This window comes from Equus przewalskii, chromosome 28 (genome assembly GCF_037783145.1).
Source record: "Equus przewalskii isolate Varuska chromosome 28, EquPr2, whole genome shotgun sequence".
In the NCBI taxonomy this organism is placed as follows: Eukaryota; Metazoa; Chordata; class Mammalia; order Perissodactyla; family Equidae; genus Equus; species Equus przewalskii.
Window position 1 is genome coordinate 30,657,261 of NC_091858.1, and position 15,036 is coordinate 30,672,296.

Consider the following 15,036-nt stretch of genomic DNA (forward strand, 5'->3'; position numbering starts at 1 on the left):
AAAAGCTGGAAATATAGTTTATTTGTTGACTATGAAGAATTGCCCCCAGCACCAGCGTGGCAGTATTAAAACTTGTGGTATATATTAAAATCACTTTATTTAACCAGGATAGGAGTTTATGTGGTTTTAATGTCATGATTGAATTGAATATGTAATTGGTGAGTGAAACATAGAAATGTTATTTTAAGAAATCTCCCCAAAAAGAGGGGCTGGCTCCGTGGCCGAGCGGTCAAGTTCGTGTGCTCCGCTGTAGGCGGCCCAGTGTTTCATTGGTTCTAATCCCGGGCACGGACATGGCACTGCTCATCAAACCACGCTGAGGCAGCGTCCCACATGCCACAACTAGAAGGACCCACAACGAAGAATATACAACTATGTACCAGGGGGCTTTGGGGAGAAAAAGGAAAAAATAAAATCTTTAAAAAAAGAAATCCCCCCAAAAAGAAATGTCATATATATTGATGATCAGGGAATTTTTTAAGATGAACAAAAGGTGGAGGAAGGGGAGAGAAAATAATCAAGAATTCAAGGACTTTAACCTAGATTCCTCGGCCCTTCTAGGAGGCCTGCAGCTGTGTTCCAGATCACAAGGAAGTGTAAGCAGGATGATACTTTCTTCCCCAAAAGCTGTCCATGCTTCATTCCCGGAAACCTGTGAATGTTACATCCCATTGCACAAGGGACTTTTGCAGATGTGATTAAGGGTATGGACTTTATAATGGTGAGATTGTCTTGGATTGTCCAAGTGGGTCCAATCTCATCACACGAGCTCTTAAACGTGGAAGAGGGAGGCAGGTCAGTGAGTCAGAGATGGGAGCACGAGAAGGATTGCTGGCCAACTGCTGGTTCCGAAATGTAAGGGACTGCAGGCAAGGACCAGAAAGAGGACTATAGGAAATGAGGGCATTCCCAGGTGACAGCCAGCAAGGAAACAGAGACTTCAGTCCTACAGTCTCATGGAACTGAATTCTGCCAACACTTGAATAAGCAAGGAAATGGATTCTCCAACTGGACCTATAGAAAGAAACACAGCCCTGCTCATAGCTTGGTTTCAGTCCAGGGAGATCCGTCCTGGGCTTCTACCCCAAGAACTGTAACATAATAAATTTGTGTTGTTCTAAGTCACTAAATTTATGGTAATTTGTTATGGCAGGAATAGAAGACTAATACACAAGGTTTCCTAAAATTGTGTGTAATATTTTGTATATTTGTGTGTGGGCATTTTTCTGATGAAAGAGGCTGTACATTTCATCAGTGTTTTAAGAGTCAATGACACACCAAAAAAAGCAAGAGGAATTGAACTCTGTTATCTTTTCCCAGATTGTAGCTTTAAAGACAATCTCACGCACTGTGAAAGCAGAATATTTTTAATTTCGCATATTCAACTGGGAAAAGCGTTGGGTGACAAACAACTGAATATAAGAACACTCAGCTTATTGTTCTCTTTTGCCTTGTCCTCTGTACCTCTAACCCAGGCAACATTTGGTGTTCATTTATTACGTCACCTATGGACTATGAGATATTGTGGTTACTCAGGGTGGACTGTGAGTTCCTAGAGAGCAGCATCTTTTTGTCTTGTTTTTTGCCTTTAGCTATCCAGAAACACTGTGCCTAGCAATGGTAAGTTCGATGAAAATATTCACATGATTGAATCAAAATGGTAAGGCTCTATCTCCAGACAGTGACCTGGACTACATACCATTTATGTTTGTTTTTTGTTGTTGTGGTTGTGGTGAGGAAGATTGGCCCTGAGCTAACATCTGTGCCAATCTTCCTCTATTTTGTATATGGGATGCTGCCACAGCATGGCTTGATGATGAGCAGTGTGTAGCTCCACACCTGGGATCCAAACCAGTGAACCGCAGGCCACAAAAGCAGAGCACATGAACTTAAACACTACACTACTGGGCCGGCCCCCTGGACTACATACCATTTGAAATTCTGTCCACACCAGTGACAAAATCCATATATTAACTTATTTTTTACACATCTAACTCACTATTCTCTGTAAAAAAAAGAAGAGTTCCCAGATTTCTATGGGAAAACTATCTCAGAGCCCTCAGATTGGTTTCCAAGATGAGAGTCCAGAGAGATGACACGGAAATATTGGTACAGGAGTTTTGACATTTTCCGTTCATCACCTTGACTCAATACGGAATGTTTTTGATTTCAGAATGGCCTGGATCCACCCAGGCTCCAGTGGAACACAGCTTCATATTCAGAAATGTAAATCAGAAGCTTAGTCATATTTATTAAACAAACCATTATGGACCAAACTTTATTTGGATAAACCACAAGATTCACAGATAGAAAGAAATCCTGGGGGTAAGTGAATATATTAAAAATTAAACAGGAGGAGGATGAGAATTTGATAGTCTCATTTTCTTACTGTTAGCTCAGAATGACTTGAAATTATGGAGTGACTGAACGCTGACAAACAACAGACCATAAGAGGAAGATGATAATTGACAACGTCTGTGCATGTGGTCATCTGCTTCATGTTCAGTCTTATTTAAATATTTTCACAGGATATCTGGAATTGAGGAAGAGTTAATCAAACGTGCAGAGGTTTCTCAATGTAGAGGTTCTCTGAGCACCCTGTACAGACGTAAAATGAGGGGGAAAAAAGCCTAGAGAACTTTGAAATACGGTGAGAAAAAAAGAAAATGAGATTCAACTTGAAATAATGTGAGGGAGTGTGTCCATAGAAAAATAATAAAAAACAGATATTTGATGGAAGGAAGACAATTGGAAGGTAGTCAAAATAAACAGGACAGAGGGGAGAGGAGACTAGACAATAAATTAGATGAGATTGAAATTCTGTGCCAATTCAGGAAAAAAACTAAAAATCATCTTGATGGCCATGTAATGTTACCAAACAAGAAAGTACACCTGAACTAGAATTCGCTTGGAGACAGTGTTCTTTTTCTCTTTTTCTATGTTGAAGAACTCAGAGGAACTGGAAGTAATTCAAAAAAGAACAGCAAATACAATTAAGAGCCTAAATGGATTGATTTATATAGTGAGAGGGAAGAAATAAAATATGCAATCCTTGGCTAAAGACATCTAGAGAGAACATAATTGTCAAGTCTTTAAAGGATTTCTGTGCTAAGTCAATAGAGGCTGACTTTAGTTCAATAAAAGGGAATCTAGGCCGAAGCACAATGAGTTGAACGTAAACTCATGCCGAAAACATTTTCCCAATTTTGTTAATACCAAAATCTAAAGTGTTTCAAATGGTGCTGACTCAAAGGTCTGCTCTTGTTTTTGTTGATGTTTTTAACCCATTTTGAGACTTATGCTAAGTGACCTTGGAACACAATTGTTGGAAAATTCTTTAAACCCTGGTTGTTCTCTTTCTAACAGATTATCATTGCCCTTTTTGAGGCCTTACCTTCACAGCATATAAATAACTGCTGATTTTATAATCCTGGCTTTATAACAAGGCTTGCTATCTGGTAGGGCAAGCCCTCCTACACTGTCCTTCTTTAAAAAGACTTGGCTGTTGATTTTGTCTCTTTATACACACTCTGTGTACTTACCGATTTCAATAGATTAAACTATTGTACTAGCCTCCCAGGGCTGCCAAAGCGGAACATCATAGACTGGGTGGGGTACACAGACATTTATTTCTTTATTAAACAACAGACATTTATTTTTTCACAGTTGTGGAGGTTAGAAGTTCAAGATCAATTAGAAAAACTTCAATACATAAGACTATAGAATGATGTCTTCATGTATAGCATATTAACTTGAAAGACCATTATTAAGCCACTATTAAGAAAAATAGAATTGTTTAATTAGAAAAGCAGATTAAACATAACTCCAGTTATATTAAAATGATTATGTTAATGAGAGAAAAATGCATAACACCTATATATATGCATATCTGACCTATGATGGCTATTATTGTTATTTTGTTTGAATAGTAGAAAGTGGAAATCAAGGTATTTACTCCATTTGTTTTCTTTTTCCTTAGAATGCAACATTTTCATAATTTAAAAAATTTAATGCGCAAGAAAGAGACTTTGACTTCTCCATTTTTAAAAGTTAGTCTCTAGAAATGATTGAAGATAAACATAAAAATTTGACTTCAAGGATATTCTCTGTTGCAGTGAATGGATACAACCCAGATGTTCAAAAACAAGAAATAACTATATAAAATTTAGCACAAACATCCAATGGAACGCTATGCAATAATTAAAAATTGTATTTTATAATCATAATTTTTGTAATAAAAATATTCAAAATACATAGTTAAGTAAAAAATGTTTTCTAAAATTATGTGTGTGTGTCTTTGTGTGCATGTGTATGTGTGGAAAGATAACTCTCAGGGAGCTCATGAACAAAACTGTCATGGTTGCGGGGTGGTTACACATGGTCTCATCAACATGGACTTCCATTCACCAAGGCCCATCTGGCTACAGCCACTAATGAGTGCCCAAGTGACAACAACAGAAACCAGCACTGACCCCAGTAAGGCCCTATTGTCATGGAAAACCAACCAAACCACCTAATGGCAGGTTAATCACACTGAAAATGCTTATTATGGAAGGCAGTGATTTGTTTTCACTACAACATATTCTTGCTCTGAATATGGATTTTGCCTCTCTGTCTCCATTCTTTTGCTCCAAATATCTGTGGACTTACTAAGTGCTTTATTTACTTTCATGGTATTCCACACGGCACTGCATCTGACTAGGGAGCTAACTCTACAGAAACTGAAGTATGTCAATGGGCACATGCTTAAGGAATTCATTGCTTCCGGACGCCTTATGGAAGTCACTGTCTCCCACGACCCTGAGGAAGCTGGCATTACATATGGTGGAACGGACTTTGGGTGGCAATACTTTACAGGGCTGCAGTAATTTTGCCAGGATGTAATATATACTTTGAATCAGTGACCAATATATTGGTGCTGTTTGGAGATCCATTGGCCCAAGAATCAAAAGGTAGAAATCAGAGTGACTACTTTCACTATTGTCTATACGAGTCACTGATGGGATTTTGCTTCTTGTACCCTCAACTTGGGCTCTGCTTTTCTAGAAGTCTTGATTCCCAAAGGACAAATGCATCCACTAATGGACACAGCAATGATTCGATTAAAGTGGAAGCTGAGATTGCCACCTGGCCACTTGGGGCTCCTCCTCTGGACCATTGAATCAACAAGCAAAGAAAGAGGTGAGACTACTAGCGGGAGTGATGGAACCTGAGTATGAAGGGGACACATTGTTAATATACAAGGTAGAAACTGGTTTTTTCTACACGATGAGAGCAAGGAGGAGTCCATCTGGAATTTAGGAGATCTTCTAACTTCTGACTTAATAGTCCCATATCTTATGAAAAAAGCCCATAAAAAACTATAACAACCAGTACTGGCTTGTGAGAAATGCACGTTTGTTTCTCCCTACTCCGTAAGGAACCTAACCTCCCGAGGTGTTTGCTGAGAGCAAAAGGAATATGGAATGCGTGGGGCAAAAAGGAAGTTTATAATTATCAGTTGTGACCATTTGATCAGTTTCAGATGAGGACTGTAGTAGTTAAGTCTTTCTTTCTTGTTGTGTTCTCAATATATATGTTTGTCTTTATGTACGTGTGTTGTGTGTGTGTGTCAGTGTATTGACCAATTCTTTTTCTTTCTTTTATCCCCATTCCTTCTCCTACTATCTAACATTGGATATGTTAATAGAGATTAAACTTATATCTCAATATTTTAGTTACTGGATAGCAAAGCAGGAATACGACTAGAAGAGAAGTTAGTGTACATCGCCCAAAGATGGATAAAATGACATGGGACTTTGTGCATTCTTTTCTGGGGAGAGTGGTAGGGTTTATTGGTCTTGTTTTTGTACAAGGTATCATTGCATCCTATAGGCAAAAACCTGATTTTGTTGTTGTCTTCACTGGAAAGTTAACTATGGTTGGAGTAAGTATGTACTGATGCCATATGGACTATGCTAAATGGTTCTACTGACAACTTGGTTTAGTTGGAAACAGTGTTCTCAGTATCCCCTTCCTTGTACTGTTCTTAGTGAGAGCTGGCCAAACAAAGGACTTTTGTGATATTTGGCAGGCAGAATGAAGCAATGGCCATTACTGTTTGAAGGTCATCATGAGATGAGGCAAAAGAGAGACACAGGGCTAGCTGGTGGGTTGCAGCTTGTCTTCACTCTCTTCTGCTCTGCATCTGGGTCTTCTTCTTCATTGCTGGCCCTGCTGCCCCACAGTCACTACAAGCCCATCACCAGGGATGTGGCTGCAGAACCACGGAGGGAACAGCTCCCTGTGGGCTTGTCCAGCTACCCTTTCATGGTTCTCTTTCAGCAGCTAAATGTGCCAGACTGTTCACACGGACTGGTTGGTAACTCCTCTGATCTTCCAACTCCCCCTTTCAACTTTCAATTCCCCCCCACCCAGCTTCTCCCAACACTGTGTAAAGTCTAAAACCTATAATGACTTCTTTACCCCTCGATTCATACTGGTTTTTCTCTCCTGATGGAATCTTGACAGATAAAAGATGGTTTAAAGTTTTCTTTCCTTACGCTATCTTTCACAAGGTTTACTATACATAGTAGACTGCCTTTGTAAAAAGAATTTGGAAGATTTCTTTCTATTTCATGTTCTGGAATGATGCAAATAAAATAGGCATCATCTTTTGAAGATGAAGATTTGATAGAATTCATGATGATGTCATCTTTGGCAAGTTGAGACATTTAGACTTTCAAGATTGTTTATATTTCATTTGATCCTCAACTACATCAAGATTTACAAACTTTTTTCATAAAATTGTATAAAATAGGTTCTCACAATTCACTTACGTTACTCTGTATCTTTGATTATTTTCCCATTATAATATTTCTACCTTTTTCTTCATTAGGTTGACCTCTGTTGTATATACATTATCACTGCTTTTCTAATAGAACCAACTCTTGCTTTTACTTATTAATTTGTAGAATTTTAGTTTATTACTGTTCTCTGTTTCATTCATTCATTAATATTTTTATTTTAAATAAGATAGTCTGTCATAATTGCTTAAGTTGGGTTTTTTTCTCTTTTCTAAATTTTTCATGAAATTTTTATTCCTTTTATTTTCAATATATCTTGTTCTTAATGCCTATTCAAGGTTCTGAATTTTCTTTTCTACTTTTGAGTAACCCACGGGTTCTGCAACGTAGTGTTATTGCTATTGACCTCTTTAAAATATTTTACATTTTGATCTTTTTATCTCAAGAGTTCTATGAAGGAGACTTTTACAATTCTCAAATAATAGCATTTTTGTTTTCTATATTTGTTATTAGTTTCTAATTTATTCACATTATAAGTTTAAAAAGATTAGAAACTTTATAGCTACTTTAGGAAAAGGAGATCTAATATGTAAATAATTGAGAACAAAAGAAACAAAATTGTATTTAGATCTATACCATACAAAAGTTTTCTAAACTTAAAAAATTAATTGAACATGTACATGAGAGGACATGCTTATAGCCTGTGAAAAATTGATATGAAGCAATCAAAACATACTGAAAAATTATTATTTTTTTTAAATATGAAGAAAAAATACTGTGGTTAATGAAGAAAAATAAGTCACTTGCAACATGTATTCCATACAACAACAGTCAATGCAAGAAAGCAATTTACAAATCACTCAGGGAAAGACATTTTGACTCACATTTTATCCAAGTCAAGGCTACATAAACACAGTGAGATATCCAAAAATTATGCCTTCGGACATGAGTAACAGAAAAACTTAACTTAAATTGTCTTAAATAATAGAGAGATATAACTGAAACGTTCACTGATTGGAAACCATCAATCATTGTTTAGTCAAGTCTCCAACTCCATTTCTCTGAGATTTTCTTGACTCTGTTCTCTCCGTGCTGACAACATCCATAGGCTGGTAGAAGATGCCTATAAAATCCCTAAGCCTCATTTCCATGCATATACGTTTTTATAGAAAAGAAGATTGCAACTGTTTTTACAGATGCTCATTATTAAGAATGAACAATTTTATTTCAAAAAAATCCATGTCACACTGAAGCTAAACTTGGTACTGTACTCATTCATTTAAAAGATGCCTCTTGACTGCTTATTTTCTTCCAGGAACTCTTCTAAGCATCTGAACCAATTCACACATCCAGGAGATTCTATGCACCAATTGGCTTAAGCTTAGGTTCCTGGACCAATCCTTGGCAAGTGGATGGAATTACTCTTAGACAATCAAGATGGCCCCTCAAACCTGGCTTTTGTAGTAGTAAGCACTGATTTCATAATTTGCAGCATTCCATATCACTCATATGATATATTATTTGATTAAAAATTCAACAAGACTCTTCACTCAGTACAACCTACAGTATTGATTTTATTAGCTTCTAGCTAATTAATATTCTTAGCTTTTATTTCATAGAGGAGGAAAGATGAAGATATTTTAAATATTCAGAAGAAATTTGGAAAAATAGCATTTGAAAAACTAAGAAAAATTTTCTCTTACTTAAACAGTTTTGAATATTTTTAGTGTACTATCTTTGCCTCTCACACTCAACTATGGACTGATAAGTTATCTATGAGAGAAAAATTATTTACAACACATTTATTACATAAGCTAAAGAAATATATGTTCCTGAATTTCAGTCATTCTTAATATCAGAAATAGCGAATTTATTATTATTTTAAACCAAAATCTAATTATTTGGAAGATGCGATGACAGTATTTTTTCCAGAATTCTATTTTTATTGTTTTCCAAGAGATTTTGTAACCAAAGTAAAACTTGTATAATGATGCAAAGTTATAAACCCAATTTCGCACATGAATCATCATATTGGTTACATTACACAATTATGGCTAATTCTCCTTTGAAAACTTTCCAGGAAGAGCTTGATCTTTCCTTCTTAGAATATGATTCTTGGATTTAGAAAATTTAAGGGTCCTGTAGTTGAGTAACAAAAATTGAACAGATGATGTCTTGATGGCGGTGGAACTAAATATTTTGTAGCTGTTTCATAAAAAAGAAACTCTGGGGATTTCCTACTAGTAAGTGAAGAATAACTAAAATGTCAAGCCTGTTTTTGTGAGAGGTCAGAAATTATGTCTGAAGCTGTCTAAAACTATGACTGTTTCTCAGAAATAGAAGATACGGATATGGGAAGACGCTACAATAGATCTAAAATGCTTGTGTTTGGCAGAAATATTTGAACTTTTACCTGAAGATAAAGATAGTTGCCTTTATAATAAAATTGCTAAGCTATTGATCACTTTTCCACAAACACCTTAAACTTTTAAAAATATTTATTGCATCATGCCTTATTAAAAATTCTACAATTTAATATTACATTACATGCACTTTGAGAGACGGGAAACTGAATATGGTAAATTTTCAAGGTACTTTATGAACAAAATATTCAAAATCCTGGATTCCTAACCTGTGACTCATTGAGTTATGCTGCCTAGGTGAATTCACTTATGAAAATAAGCAGAAAAGCTTGGTTTTGAATTACTTCTCCGTTGTGTTGTGTATTTTGGGGAAAGTGACTTAATCCTTCTAAGCCTCAATTATCGTAAGTATAAAATGGAGGTATTAAGGACTGTTTTTTTACTTAATAAGGGTCTAATTAGTTGACAAGATAGCAATTATATTATAATCAGCACAGCCGTACGCAATACCTTAAATCCATCCTGAAACAAGATCTAGAATAAGTTTAAAAATTAGAACCTAAATATTGCTTATTTCTACTAATGTCAATTCACTTCTGGTGACATTTCTGAACCTTGGATACACACTGGAATCACACAGGGAGATTTAAAAATTAGTGATGCCTGGGACCCAACCCTGAGTTTTTATTCAGTTGTCTTGGTTATGATGCGGACACCAGCATTTTTAGGGAGTGACCTAAAATATGAAAATTAATTATCAGAATTTATCCCAGCTATTTTTGAATAATAATATGCACTTACTTCTAAACTTGATTAAGAAGCAGCAGATTTAAACAGCCTGAGAAATAACGGTACAATGCTAAGAAGCAGGTCTAGCTTGTTTGGTATTCCCAATTGGTCGTAAGCCCCTACCAAACTCAAATTAATGATTTGTTTCTTACCTTGTAGACACAATGATAAACTCTAGCCTGGCATACCCAATATTTTGCAGCATCATTCTTTCTCTATCTACTGAAATAAAATTGCTATTTTGCTGTTAACATATAATTAATCTGTGACTTCAACTTAGGTTGAAGTTAAGTCATATGCAATAGAGGTTGAAGGCATTATCAAGAAAAATGTCTCAAGGAGACACAACAAAGAGCAGAAGGAGTACTACGTAACACAGAACTAGAAGTAGCAGAAGCAATGTGTTTGGTCCTCTTTTCTTCTCACTATTCACCCAGGGGGTGATCTCATTCTCTCCAGGCCCTTGATAGCCATGTGTGTGCTGACTTCAAACTGCCACCTGCCCAGACTCTCTCCCAATCACCATACTTATGGCCAACAGTATATATGACATACCCAATTATATATCCCCAAACCACTTCACAATCATCATGACCAAAACTAGGTCAATTCCTTTCTCCTTAAAGTCACTTTCTCCTTCTTTATTTACTACCTCATTGAATAACACCTATTGTGGACACTCCAAAAACATTGGGCGGAGTTACAGCCAAAATTAGTTCAGATGTCAAGACCGATGATGCCGCACTCGCCTCAGAAGAGTATATGAAAAGGGTTATTGCTCCCCTAACAAGGTTTTATGGGTAGAGCAGGGGAACTCCCAATCAGGAGCAAAAATGGTTTGGGAGAACAGGGAAAAGAGACTGGTTTGTCTTTTAATGTGATTAAGTGCTGGGGATAGGGTGAGGGTTCCCTTGGTGGTCCAGGTCTTGAGTGGTTTGAACTTCCCAGTAGGTGCTAAAGGAGGGAGCACCTGTGGTTTCTTATCAATTGTCTAGATGTATGGCAAAAGGGGAGGGGTGATGAGGCTTGAAAGCTGTGCGTCACTCTTGATTAAGGGTGAATTGTAATAACGATTCTGACTCCACTTTTGAGGACTCCACTTTTGATGCGAATTTAGAACAGGAATTTAGAACTTCCTGACCACCCAAAAAAACCCATGAAATGTATGATAATCTTGTCAGGATGACAAGACGTTGACTAGATATCACCTCTATTCTACACATTATAAATTAACTGGTGTTATTCCTAAGAATAAATGCAATGTAGTAGGTCTGCTAAGTAAGCGGACATTGGTGATCATTCACAAACAGATAATAAACTGCAAGATACAACACTGAATTTGAACTAACCCAGAAAAATTAAGAATATATATATAAAATATATATGATATATATGATAGATTAAAAGAGTAATATACCTATATGTATTCATATACACATCACACAAAATAAAATTGAATATTATACTTAAATATTCTATTAAATAAAAATGCATGATGAATTTTAGCCCAATTTATAGTCATCTTTTTAAAAATAGGTGTGTATTACACTTGAGAAAAAGATGCTTCTATTAACTGCTGCTTCTTTAAATATTGTCCCTTAGTGATGTTGAGTCACTCATAAACTCTTTGGGATATGAGCTGAAATACTGAAACTGATGTAAATAGTGTCAAGTTGCACCACATGAAAAATTAAACTTTTGTTTTCAAGGAGGATTTGTCTTTAATCATGCTGTGTTCTCTAGTTAGCATCCTCATGGCTTTTTCCTACAGTTCAAATCTCAGAAGAAAAGCTTCCATTGCTAAGAAGTACTTGAGTACTTAAACTGTACAGTTTATATTACCTGAGTTGGCCAGATTTGATGAGAACAATTAATCACAACAGTTCTTAGAATGACAGAAATGGATGGACTTAATTTTTTCCTTTCTGAAAGGAAGAAAAGGGGGGAATAAAATCTCTTGGAATTTATTAAAATAGCCTATTGGCAAATTTTTAAGATAATTAGGATAAATATTTATTTTAAATCCTCTGTTAAATTACTTTATTATTGCAAGTGTTTTGACTTTATTTTATATTAATATCTCTAACAATGAATTTGATGAAAAAAAATCCTAGTCTGCTTTTGAGTGTATAAATAAAATATAGACTGAGTGATGAAATAGATTTTGAAAAAATAGACCCTATAAAAATCTTTTGACTATTTTATTTTGATTCTATGCTTGTTTCTATAAACAATATGTATTCAAAGCAGATATTACTTTCATGAAAATACTTGATTTCTTTAAATTGACAGAACTACTTGCATACTCCTGGAAAATACAAAAGAGGATGCCTCAATTATGTTAGCTAATTATTGTCTTTTGCTGTAGGGACCTATATAGTTCTAGCCCAGTAGAGATATTTTAGTAGAAGCTGGTAGATAATTATAAGACATATTCAACTGCATGGATTCTGTACCTAGCAACATGCCAGTTCTGGCTACCCTGAAACCTTCTAACCACAAACACCTAAGGATTCTAGAGAAAATAGCACATGTTTATTAAGCCTGGCTTTGCTATAGGAAGAAGGGAAATCTCCAGATTCCTCGAACCAGCAGGCAGGAGAAGCCACTCTCCCAGGTTGAAAACGGAGTGATGATTGCAGACTCTTCAGGAGGGCTCACGGGCCACAGGTTCTTCCAGGTCCTCTGCTCCTACTGTAAAAGTTATTTCGATCTTTACAATAACCCTCTGAGGTAGGCGCTATTGTCATCCTAGTTTACAAATGTGAAACTGGGCTCCAGAGATGTTACATAACTCGCCCAAGGTCACACAGGTGGTAGGTGGCAGACGTGGAATGAAGACCTACACCACCTGGCACTCGTCAGTAAACTTGAACCAGTTCATGGATTAGAACGCCTTGGATCTGAGATAACAAAACAATCTCAAGGCTCCGAAACAGTGTTCAAAGAGATTAAGAAAGAAATACAAATCGTAATGAAAGAACAAGATAGTAAAATAAGAATAAACATATTTGAAAAAAGACCTAAACAGAACTTGTGGAAGTCCAAAAGAAGGTCATTGAAAGTAAAGCTCATTTTACCTTAGTAGATATTACTTTAGTAAACTATTATTGTCAAACATAATGGAATGTTGAAATTATAGATTAGGTGAAATTTGCTATATGTATTTTTCTGTCATAAATTCCAATATCTATGGGAGTAGGATGCTTTTTTCCCCCTACTTTGACAAAAAAGCACACACATATATTGAGATAATTTTATAAATGAAAATCAGAATGATCACTGAGAATGTTGAAGGTCTTTATATTAAACATTACTCTCAATATAGAGAATGAAACTAGTAATTCAAATAGCATCCATGCTACTTGTGGTATTTAAGGAAAATGACAGAAGTACTGAAGAAAATATTTTCTGCTCTTTTACCAGGAATTAGAATAAAGCTTTGACAAATTTTGGCAAAGAGGTGCCAGGGGAGACTAGTCTGGACATGATGTGAGTTAGACTGAAAATCTTAGATGTAGGTTTCATGTACCAGGGACATTGATTTCATTCAACTCATAAAATCCATGCGAAAGCCTCGATAGGACTTCAGAAAGCAGATCTTCTGACCCCTTTTTAGCATTTTTAAAGTATTTATAAAAGAAAATTTATTGATTTTTCTCACCGTGAATTACACAGTAATTTTTCGGGGGTCACTAAATGTGTCTTATATGTTTTGAATAATCCTTATTATTTCCCTCAATTTATTCTTTACATTTTAACAGAGTCAATTGAGTTATTTTTATCTTAGGGAATGCTCTTTGATTTTCAGAACCTTTTTTTCCTAACATCATACAACACCATTAAATCAATCTTACATTCCTATGTTAAAATGGCCCTCTTAATGACAAATCAATGTGTGTGGATGACTGATTATGCCTCAGCCATTTTACACATTTTGCAATAAGAAGTCAGGTGTTGGGGAGATCAAGTAGCCTGCTGAAGAATTCTCTAAGGAGTAGACCTTACTAAGCAGATCTGTGTGAATGAAAAACTCCAACTCTTTCCCAGTCCTCAAGTTACCTCCTGAGGTGACAAGAGAGGAAGGAGAGTGAAGACAGTAGGACTAGAGAAGGAGGGAGGCATCCAGGTGACATTTGGAAGAAATCATTTCTTCCTCTTTGGAATGTCCAGAGTGCTTTATCTATAATTATTTAAACCCTCTTATCCCTCCTAACATGCATTAATTTTAATTAGAATAACTATATCTACCATTATCGAGTTCTTACTTTGCTCCCACATACTTTTTAAAGAGCAGCGCATGCATTCATACATTTAGTTTGAACTTTTCTGAGGTTGCTGCAATTCTAATTCTCAGTTTACCAAAGAAGAAAGATTAAGTGACCAGCCGTGATCACACCTGGCACAGAGCAACAATGCTACCACTATTTCTTCAAAAAAAATCATTGAATAAACAAATACTTTTGAATCTTTCAATATTACTGTATTAGAAGGTAGTAAAGTCTTCTCTAAAGAGGAGTACGTTTCTGATATGTTTTATAGCCTCAGATTTTCCTAATCTTTTCAATGTTGAAAGCATTAAGATTGTTGAGAAAAAGTAAAATATGAGTAGTGAACAGCTCAGAAGAATCATGTCAATTCTTAATTAGTAATAAATACAATACTTTTCATTTAACCATTTATTTCTTACCTCCTTTCACCTCACTTATAATCGGACTCTGTTCGGTTTCATTTTCAGATCTTGAGAATGTTTTGAGTATTTCTTGGTTTCCCGTGATGCTGAGCATTGCCCTGGGAATTCTCAGATGGGTGACTCAAGCATAGGGTGATGGTCACACTTGAGCTACTGAAAAGTAGGATTCGAGCCTGAGGATCTCTTGACCCTGCATTTCCCCTCCCCGCCACAACTATTAAGGTTAGTTAGCCTCAACAAAGTAAAACAATCACAAAACATAGTAATTGCTTCATTCTGCTCATGACTGAGGAACTGAGTCATTGAACAATCAGACTTCAAAGGAAAGAAAGGAGACTAACAGCACTCTGCCTTGAAGAGGTAAAATTGAAATAAAGTCTTGTAATGGGAAAACCAGAAGTTGCTG

General features: G+C 35.9%; 1 long non-coding RNA gene across 1 annotated transcript; it reads left to right on the plus strand.

Moving 5' to 3' along the window:
* Positions 1-812: 812 nt before the first annotated feature.
* Positions 813-4,281, plus strand: LOC139080071 (uncharacterized). Its single transcript, XR_011534226.1, has 2 exons — positions 813-2,325; positions 3,980-4,281. It is a non-coding gene; the product is annotated as an uncharacterized lncRNA (long non-coding RNA).
* Positions 4,282-15,036: the final 10,755 nt, after the last annotated feature.